Below are 10,917 nucleotides of genomic sequence, written 5' to 3'. Positions count from 1 at the left end.
AGTGGCTGATGATATCATCTGTCGGTTATAGAGCCAACCCGACAAGTCCTGGCAGCTAACCATTGGACTGTCCCTCTGTCACGCATCCCCAACTCGAGCTATACTCATCATAAACTTGATCATAATCATGATCTATATCCATCACCTTCACTGGTGAATATTTACGGGGGCGAGCTCATCCGGGTCTTTCACAGTGCCCGACCACACTTACGACATAGGGTCAACAGAGTATCAAGTCTCAACTTGGAGCACGTGGTGGCTAGCCATTGCTACTACCCAGGGAAACTCGTATCTCAGATAGTGGAAGTGCAAATCACAATTATCAATAATTCAGCATATACATGCATTAATTCTCATCCATGGATCAACATCCATCTCAGCCATCCGGCTCACGGTTCAGTCCAGAACCAGCCAATACTTATAATCATACACAGCCATTCCGGCTCACGGTTAAGTCCATAACCAGCCATTTCATTAACAATTACAGCCTTTCGGCCCATGGCATAACAAGCACTTCCACCACCATCCTCCGCATCTCACATAATCATTTTTGATCCTCATTGATCATTCATTTTTCCCTTGCTTCACTCGCAAGTTACCACATTCACTAGCCCTTCTTCTCATAGCTAGACATATCATAATGATTTAAGATATAAGTGGTGAGATCGGAGGCTTAGAAGTATGAAATTTGGCTTTTAAAACTCAAAAATCAACTTTGGGATGAAAACAGAGCCACGCGTATGCGCACTCCACGCGCACGCGTGGATGGCCTCAAAAACTCATCGACGCGCAAGCGTCATGCACGCTAACGCGTGGATTAAAAATTTGCCAATCGACGCGTACGCGTCAACCACGCGTACGCGTGGGTGTTCTCGTGCCCCAGGCACAACACTGGCATAGTTCTGGCATAACTCTCTGAAAAATGGCTGGGCGTTGGGTGCAGCACAATCGGCGCGCCCGCGTACATCACGTGCATGCGTGGATGGCGCTTTCTGGAAGATCGGCGCATACGCGCCAAGTGCGCCTACGTGCAAGGGGTTATTCTGCTAAAAATTTTCTAAGTTAAAAGCTGCAGAATTCACAGATTTAAACCCATATCTTCCAACGGACATAACTTCCTCATTTTAAATCGTTTTTCACCCGTTCTTCGAACGACATGGACTTTCCGGATCCAATTTCATTTCTAAACAGGTTTGGCACAAAACGAAGATCCGTATTCCAAGTTATGTCCCACCAAAGTATGCCCAAAAATCATATTTTCATACAAAACCACAATATGCCATTTTCAAAACAAACCATTTTCAACTCTTTTCAAAATCAATCAAAACATGCCAATTTCATCCCTTTTCTTTGAAATCAATCAAAATATCTCAAATTCAACATCAAGCCTCCTCAACTCACACATTGACACTTTACCACAATTTACCAAAATCACTATCTCATCATTTTAACCCACTTCACGCAAGTGGCTCAAACTCAAACACATTGACATATCATATACTCTTCCTCATGCCAATTCTCAACAACACCAATTCCAATAAATCATTATTGTACACAATCAATATCATACTCACCATCAACATGGTTCAACCCACAATTCAACCATAACCAATCATCAAGCATATATCACAACATGCATATTTCTCATACATCATACCCTCAAGGCATCATTAATCATCATCACATATATGACCACATCATATATCTCAATCATTCAACAACATCAACCATTCAATGCCTATCTTAGGGTCTCTAGCCTAAGTATTTCCTACCACATTACATGTTAGATACGGGAAACCGAAACTATACCTTAGCCGATTTCCCAAGCTCAACCGGAGCACTTCCAAACCACTTATCCACAAGCTCTCAAGGCCTCAAAACCTCCAAGAACAGATTTTTCACCACCAAACCCTTTCCAAGCTTTTCAAAATCACCAATCAAGCTCCAATATCCACACATACACAACCTAAGCCACAACCATCAGACCCATACACAACATCTCAAAACCCAAACATCATAAAACAACAAAATTACACTAGAGTTGAGAATCTTACCACACCCAAGTTCCAAGGAGACAAGATTAACCTTCTCCTTCAAGAGATTTGGGTCCTATAACATCAAAGAGCCCAAAATCTCAACATTTTTTCTCATAAAACTCGAAAACAAGGCTGAAATTTCGAAGAGCAAAACGTGGCTTACCTCAAGATTAATTGTATGGGTTTTGTAGAGCTCTCCGCGGTGAACGTGTGGCTGCAAACAGAGCGGCAATCGGAGCTCTAGATCAAAAGTTATGGAGGTTTGAAGATCAAGAGAGAGAAAGAACTAGAGAGAGAGTTCTCCCCTCCATGGCCTCCGTTTTCAGCATGTGAGTGTGTTTAGTGAGGAGAGAGAATGCTGAAAACTAGGGTTTTGGTTTAGTTTAGTTGGGCCAAGGGCCCACTTTGGGTCCGGTTGGCCCGGTTTGGCCTGTTCGGTCCAATCTTGGTCCGATTTCTATAAAACTGGTACCGAAATTCTTGTCTTAGTCTCCTCTATCACATTTAGCCATAAAAATCACATTTTGGGCTTTCTAAAATAAATTCTCATTTATGGATTAATTAGCCGTCAATTAACCGGATTTTACATTCTACCCACCTAACTGGGAATTTTGCCCACAAAATTCAAATGCAATTACCTGAGAATAAATGCAGATAATCCGTTCGCATCTCCGACTCGAGTTCCCAAGTGTGTTCCTCAACACCGCCTCGACTCCATGCCACTTTGACTAATGAAACCTCTTTTCCACGCAACCGCTTGATACTAGTATCATCGATTCTGACCGGAGCCACTGGAAGCGTCAAATCTTTTCTCAACTGAACCGACTCAGGTTCCAACACATGGCTAGCATCAGGAGTGTACTTCCGAAGCTGCGACACGTGAATCACGTCGTGCAGATTCGAAAGATGAGGTGGTAGAGCCATCTGATACGCCACCAGTCCAATCCTCTTCAGGATCTGAAATGGACCAATGTATCGAGGATTCAACTTCTTTGCCTTAATTGCCCTACCTACTCCTGTAGTCGGAGTAACCTTAATGAAAACATGATCTCCTTCCTCAAATTCTAAGGGCTTTCGCCTCTGATCGGCGTAACTCTTTTGACGACTCTGCGCCGTAAGCATCTTATCACAGATTTTCTTGACTTGTTCAATAGTCTCAGCTATCATTTCGGGCCCCAACAAGCTTTTCTCTCCAGCTTCATACCAACATAGCGGAGATTGACATTTCCTCCCATACAAGGCCTCATACGGAGCCATTCCGATGCTCACATGATAACTATTATTGTATGTAAACTCCACCAATGGCATATACCGATCCCAACTCGCCGGTTGGTCCAAAACACAAGCTCTCAACATGTCCTCCGGTGTTTGGATTGTCCTCTCGGATTGACCATCTGTTTGAGGATGGTAAGCTGTGCTCAAGCTTAATCGGGTTCCAAAAGCTTTCTGAAATGCACCCCAAAACCTTGAAGTGAAACGAGGATCTCTATTAGAGATTATAGTAGCAGGTACACCATGAAGTCTCACAATCTCCTTTATGTATAACCGTGCTAGCTCCTCAAGGGTATAAGTCATCCGAATGGGCAAAAAGTGAGCTGACTTCGTCAGTCGGTCCACAATTACCCAAATAGCATCAAAACCAGCCCTAGTCCTTGGCAATCCCGACACAAAGTCCATTGCAATACTTTCCCACTTCCATTGTGGAATCTCTAAAGGTTGCAACATCCCGGAAGGTCTTTGATGTTCAATCTTTACCCTTTGACAAGTTAAGCACTTTGAAACATATTCCGCCACATCATTCTTCATACCCGGCCACCAGAACATTGCCTTTAAATCATGGTACATCTTAGTACTTCCCGGGTGAATGGAGAATCCGCTTTTGTGTGTCTCCTTTAAAATATCTTGCCTCAAAGTGCCAACATCCGGCACAATGATCCTACCCTTGAATCTCCATAACCCATCTTTTTCTTCCGACACTCTCCACCGTTTTCCTTGCTCAATAGCCGGTAACACCTTCCATAACGCTTCATCATTTTGATGAGCCTTTAGGAGTTCTGACTTAAAGTCACTTGAGATTTCTAATCGGCTCAAACACAAAGTTCCGGATACTTCTCGAGCACCAATTTTTAGACTCTCAAATCCCTTGAGCAACTTCTCCTCTTGAAGCATCATCCAAGCCGCATATAATAACTTCCGACTCAACGCATCTGCCACTATGTTCGCCTTTCCCGGATGATAATGCAACTCAAAGTCGTAGTCCTTCAACAATTCCATCCACCTTCTTTGCCTCATATTAAGCTCTTTCTGATCAAAGAGATATTTCAAACTCTTGTGATCGGAGAAGACTTGGAATTTAACCCCATAGAGATAATGCCTCCACACCTTCAAGGCAAACACAACCGCAGCGAGTTCCAAATCGTGTGTAGGGTAACTAACTTCATGAGGTCTCAACTGTCGTGAGGCAGACACCACCACATTATGGTGCTGCATCAGCACGCACCCTAGACCCTTCAATGAGGCATCACAATACACCTCAAAAGGCTCGTTCGGCTCGGGTAACACTAACACAGGTAAGCAACAAGATTCACCGTCAGTTGTTCAAACTCAAACAATTCCCGGCAACGGCGCCAAAAACATGGTGCATGAAATTGTAAATCACATTTTTCACAATTCGTACCACTAACCAGCAAGTGCACTGGGTCGTCCAAGTAATACCTTACGTGAATAAGGGTCGATCCCACGGAGATTGTTGGCTTGAAGCAAGCTATGGTTATCCTGTAACTCTTAGTCAGGATATCAATTATAATTATCAGTTGACTTGCAAATTAACAAGAGAGCATGGATTAAATAATACTTGTTATGCAGTAATGGAGAATATGTTGGAGTTTTGGAGATGCTTTGTCTTCTGAATCTCTGCTTTCCCCTGTCTTCTTCTTCACACACACAAGGTTCCTCCTATCGCAAGCTGTGTGTTGGTGGATCACCGCTGTCAATGGCTACCATCCGTCCTCTCAGTGAAAATGGTCCAGGTGCGCTGCCACCGCACGGCTAATCATCTGTCGATTCACACTCATGCTGGAATAGGATCCATTAATCCTTTTGCGTCTGTCACTACGCCCAACCCTTGTGAGTTTGAAGCTTGTCACAGTTATTCAATCCCTGAATCCTACTCGAAATACCACAAACAAGGTTTAAACTTTCTGGATTCTCAAGAATGCTGCCAATGGATTCTAGCTTATACCACGAAGACTCTGATTAAGGAATCCAAGAGATACTCATTCAGTCTAATGTAGAACGGAGGTGGTTGCCAGGCACACGTTCATAGGTTGAGAATGGTGATGAGTGTCACGGATCATCACCTTCTTCATATTGAACTACGAATGAATATCTTAGATAGAAACAAGCGTGTTTGAATAGAAAATAGAAATAATTGCATTAATTCATCGAGACACAACAGAGCTCCTCACCCCCAAAATGGAGTTTAGAGACTCATGCCGTCAAAGAGTACAGAGTTCAGATCTAAAAATGTCATCAGATACAAAATAAATCTCTAAAAGTTGTTTAAATACTAAACTAGTAAACTAGGTTTATAGAAAAGGAGTAAACTAAGATAGATAGTGCAGAAATCCACTTCTGGGGCCCACTTGGTGTGTGCTGGGGCTGAGACTTCAGCTTTTCACATTCCTGGGCTGTTTTTGGAATTAAACAACAGGTTGTAACCTATTTTGGGCGTTTAACTCCAACTGGTAACCTGTTTCTGGCATTTGACGCCAGAATGGAACATGGAACTGGCGTTAAACGCCAGTTTACGTCATTTATCTTCGAGAAAAGTATGGACTATTATATATTTCTGGAAAGCCCTGGATGTCTACTTTCCAACCCAATTGAGAGCGCGCCAATTGGACTTATGTAGCTCCAAAAAATCCATTCCTAGTGTAGGGAGGTCAGAATCCAACAGCATCAGCAGTCCTTTTTCAGCCTGAATCAGATTTTTGCTCAGCTCCCTCAATTTCAGCTAGAAAATACCTGAAATCACAGAAAAACACACAAACTCATAGTAAAGTCCAGAAATATGAATTTTTCCTAAAAACTAACAAAAATATACTAAAAACTAACTAAAACATACTAAAAACTACATGAAATTACCCCCAAAAAGCGTATAAAATATCCGCTCATCAGTATGCCACACGGAGAAGCTTCCTCCTCCGTGTCCAATCAAACACAAAAAAGGAGGAAGTCGGACAAAGTACTATGAATACCATAAGCTCTATGGACATTCCACTAACGAATGCTATGACTTAAAAAATGTCATAGAAAAGATGGTAAGAGAAGGCCGGTTAGACAGATACCTGACTAATAGATTGGACGATCCAAGGAAGAAAAGGAGGGACATAGAGGAAGGACAACAAGAATGTCCACCTCAGACCCTGGAGCGACATGTACACGTGATCAACGGGGGATTCACTGGGGAAGGAATATCAAAATCTTCCTGAAAAAGGCACCTTAAGGAGGTCAACCAAGTCGGAGAGGGAATTAAACCACCCGACCTGCCAACCATCTCATTCACCAAGGAGGACACCAAAGGGATATCACCCGGACACGATGACCCGGCGGTGATAATGATGATCTTGACAAATGCCAACCTCCACAGAACCCTGATCGACCAGGAAAGCTTGGTGGATATCTTATTCAAATCTGCTTTTGATAAACTCAAGATGGAAGTAAGGGATCTAAAAGCCTACCCAGACAGCCTATTTGGTATAGGAGACACAGCAATCCAGCCCCTCGGGTACATCTTCCTGTACACCACCTTTGAAAAGGGTACAAGATCAAAGACACTGAGCATATAATACATCATTGTCGATGTCAACTCAGCATACAACGCTTTGATAGGCCAGACCACTCTGAACTGACTTGCGGCTGTCGTCTCAACACCTTACCTCTGTATGAAGTTTCCCACTGCATAAGGAATTGCCACCATTAAGGAGGACCAAAGGCTTGCACAAAAATGCTATAACGAAAGCCTCAACCATAAAGGGAGCTCGGGGAACAAGGAGGTCAACACAATCGAGCTAGGAGGAGTCCGAACTCGGGAAGAGTTATGCCCCTAACCTGGAGGCAAAGTAGAGGAAATACAAATCGGAGACCACTCGGATAAGACCACCAACATAGGAGCTAATCTAGAGGAAGACCTCAGGGAACAACTCATGGATTTCCTCAGGAAAAATACTGATCTCTTTAAATGGAAGGCCTCGGACATGCCAGGCATAAACCCCAGCCTGATGTCTCACAGACTGCCAGTATACCTGGGCTCCTGACCTATTCAGCAAAAGCGACAAAAGCTCAGACCCGAAAGGACACAGGCCGTAGAAGAACAAGTACAGGCCCTGCTAGAGGCAGGATTCATAAGAGAAGTAAAGTACCCATTATGGCTTGCAAACATCGTGTTGGTGAAAAATCAAAACCGAAAATGGAGAATGTGGGTCGACTACACCGACCTCAACAAGGCCTACCCCAAAGATCCTTACCGTCTTCCCAGCATCGATGCTCTAGTCGACTCAGCCTCAGGCTACCAATATATATCTTTTATAGACGCGTACCCGGAATACAATCAAATCTCAATGCACAAACTGGATCAAGAAAATACATCGTTTATAACCCTAAAGGCAAACTATTGCTATATAGTAATGCATTTTGGATTGAAGAACGCGGGGGCCACATACCAGCAACTGATGAACAAATTATTCTCCCTCCACCTAGGAAAACTCATGGAGGTATATGTAGACGACATGCTAGTCAAAACCAAAGAGAGCGCAACACTGTTTTTCGACCTCTCTGAGGTATTCGCCACTATAAGAAAGCATGGAATGAGGTTGAACCCTTTAAAATGCACCTTTGCAGTAGAAGTCGGGAAGTTCTTAGGCTTCATGCTCACCCAAAGGGGCATAGAAGCGAACCCAGACAAATGCTAAGCAATTCTCAACATGAAGAGCCCGACCTGTGCAAAGAAGTCCAACAACTGAATGGGAGATTGGTAGCTCTATCCAGGTTCCTAGTAGGATTAGCCCTGAAATCACTTCTCCTTTACTCTATCCTAAGGAAGGATAAGCAATTCGAGTGGAGTCCAGAATGTGAACAAGCCTTCCCGGTGTAACCACCTATACTCTCCTGACCTATAAAAGGAGAAGAGCTCGTCCTATACCTATCAATGGCAAGTTAGGCCATAGCATTAGCCCTGGTACGGGAAGAAGAGAAGGGACAACAACTTATCTTTTTCATCAGCAAAGCCTTACAGGGGGCAGAGCTGAACTATCAAAAGATAGAAAAGTTTGCCTATGCCCTTATCCTTACATCTTGGAGACTCCGACCCTACTTCCAGACTCACACCATCAGAGTTCGCACCAACCAGCCAATGAAACACATCCTGCAAAACACGGACTTAGCTGGTCGGATGATATAATGGGCAGTGGAGCTGCTCGAGTTCTACCTAAAATACGAGGCTCGGATAGAAATCAAGTCACAATACCATGCCGACTTTGTCGTTGAATATGTCAAAAGCCCAGGAGACCCAACCACATGGAGCCTTTACGTAGATGGGTCATCAAATAAAGCAGGAAGTAGGGCTGGGTTCATTCTAGAAAGTGACCAAGGAACTCAGATAGAGCTATCCTTAAGGTTCGACTTTCCTGCTTCTAACAATCTAGCAGAGTATGAAGCCCTACTCGCTCGCTAAAGAAGTGGGGGCTAAAAAGCTAGTAGTGTTCAACGATTCATAAGTAATAACTTCACAAATTAACGAAACCTACCAAGCCAAAGATCCCACTATGAAAAAGTATTTAGAAGAAACCCGAGAACAACTGGCGCACTTTGTAAAGAGCGACATTCGACACATAACCCAGGAATTTAACGCCTGGGCTGATGCTCTTTCAAAATTAGCCAGCACCAAGCCAAGGAAAAATAATATGAGCCTCATCCAAGAGACCCTACAAACACCATCAATTTTAAAAGAGGAGGACCATTTGAAACCAAAGGCATTAGCCATATCCAATCAGAATTTAGGGTGGATGACCCGCATAGTCAACTACCTCAAATTTGACATACTTCCAAAGAATGAAAAGGAAGCCAGAAGACTTATCAAAGAGGCACAAATCTACACACTATTCCATAATGTTTTATACAAAAGAGAGATCTTAACACCTCCCTTAAAGTGTGTACCAACTTCTAATACAAAGAAAGTTTTGGAGGACGTACACAATGGCGTCTATGGCAACCACCTGGGAGCTGGTCACTAGCTAAGAAGGTGATTCGAGGCTAATTCTTTTGGCCAACCTTAAAGAAGGAAGGAGCCGAGTTCGTCAAAAGGTGCCCACCATGTCAAAAACACGCCAACTTTCATGTCGCTCCACCCGAGGAGCTAATCAGCATGACTTCGCCGTGGCCGTTTGCGAAATGGGGACTCGATCTACTCGGGCCATTCCCACAAGCCCCAGGACAAGTTAAATACCTCATAGTAGGGATTGACTACTTCACTAAGTGGATCGAAGTAGAGCCCTTAGCAACCATCACTGCCGAAAGAAGTCGAAAATTTCTATACAAGAATATTGTCATGAGGTTCGAAGTCCCCACTCTATCACCATGGACAATGGGACTGATATACCCATATTTTGTGATATATTTTGTGCTTAGTTTGAGTGATTTATTCAATCCTTCACCCACTTATTCATATTAATTGCATAGTTTTACTTTCCCTTCCTTATTATGTGATGTATGTAAAAAACATGTTTCCTATGCTTTAAAATTAATTATTTTAATTACCTTTATTTCCATTCGATGCCATGATTAGTGTGTTGAGTAGTTTCAAATCTTCTAAGGTAGGAATGACTTAATGGATGGAAAAGGAAACATACAAAAATGGAAGGAAAGCATAAAACGGAGTTTTGGAGAAACTGGCATCCACGCGACCGCATGGACGACGCGGCCGCATACCAAGCGCAAAGAAGCAGCGACGCGGCCGCATGGCTGACGCGACCGCGCGCCTAACGAAGAACACCTATGATGCAGCCGCATGATTGACGCGACCGCGCGACAAGGAAAACTCCAATTGACGCGACCGCGTGACCCACGCGGACGCGTGACAGAAGCCACGCACCAGAAATTGCAGAAAACGCTCATAGCAGATTCTGAAGCCCCTTTTTGGCCCAAATCCAAGTTCAGAAGTCATAGACCAGAGGTTATGAAGTGGAGGAATGCATCCATTGAGGGAGAGTTGGCATTTTTAGTTACTTTCTATAATTTAGATCTAGTTTTGAGAGAGGTTCTCTCCTCTCTCTCTTTAGGATTAGGATTTAGGATTTAGGACTTCTCTTAGTTTTAGGAGTGACTCTCAATCCCAGGTTCAATGTTCTTTTACTCTATGTTATTTCTTATTTTCAGACATTTGAATGCTTGCTTGTATTAGTTATGTTGCCTATTTAGACTATGCCACTTTCATGATGATTTTCTTATTTAATGATATTTGAGGTATTTCAGTTTAATATTGCTTTATTTACTTATGCCATTGATTCTTCCCAATCTGAAGACGCTTTTATTCCAGGAGATTTAATTTCCTTCCTTTTGGTCTTGGTTAAGAAATCAGTAACTCAGGATTTATCTTAGCTCAAGATAATTGATAACTATTATCTTTGCTAATTGAACTGAACTTCAATAATCTCAACCTTTTCTTAGGAAATAAATAGGATTCAAAGGTCAAATTAATTAGTCCCTTGACTTTCCTTTGCTCTAGCAAAGGTCAACTAAGTGGAATTAAGATTCAACTTTCATTATTATTGTTAAGAATAACAAAGTCTGGACTTCCAACTTCTCATACCTTACCAAAAATTTG

The 10,917-nt window shown here is 42.8% G+C and overlaps 1 long non-coding RNA gene across 1 annotated transcript in view; it reads right to left on the bottom strand.

The window, feature by feature from the left end:
- The window catches only part of LOC127741432 (uncharacterized), a 2,474-nt gene extending 410 nt beyond the window's left edge, over nucleotides 1-2,064 (bottom strand). The window contains exons 1-2 of the long non-coding RNA XR_008002519.1: nucleotides 2,055-2,064; nucleotides 1,810-1,966 (exon numbers count right to left, since the gene is read on the bottom strand). This is a non-coding gene — a long non-coding RNA (uncharacterized LOC127741432). The remainder of the gene's footprint in view (nucleotides 1-1,809; nucleotides 1,967-2,054) is intronic.
- Between the last annotated feature and the right edge of the window lie 8,853 nt (nucleotides 2,065-10,917).

The sequence above is a fragment of the Arachis duranensis genome, chromosome 9 (genome assembly GCF_000817695.3).
Source record: "Arachis duranensis cultivar V14167 chromosome 9, aradu.V14167.gnm2.J7QH, whole genome shotgun sequence".
NCBI classification, from domain to species: domain Eukaryota; kingdom Viridiplantae; phylum Streptophyta; class Magnoliopsida; order Fabales; family Fabaceae; genus Arachis; species Arachis duranensis.
Note: the sequence above shows the minus strand (reverse complement) of the source record. Positions and strands in the feature narration are given on the sequence as shown.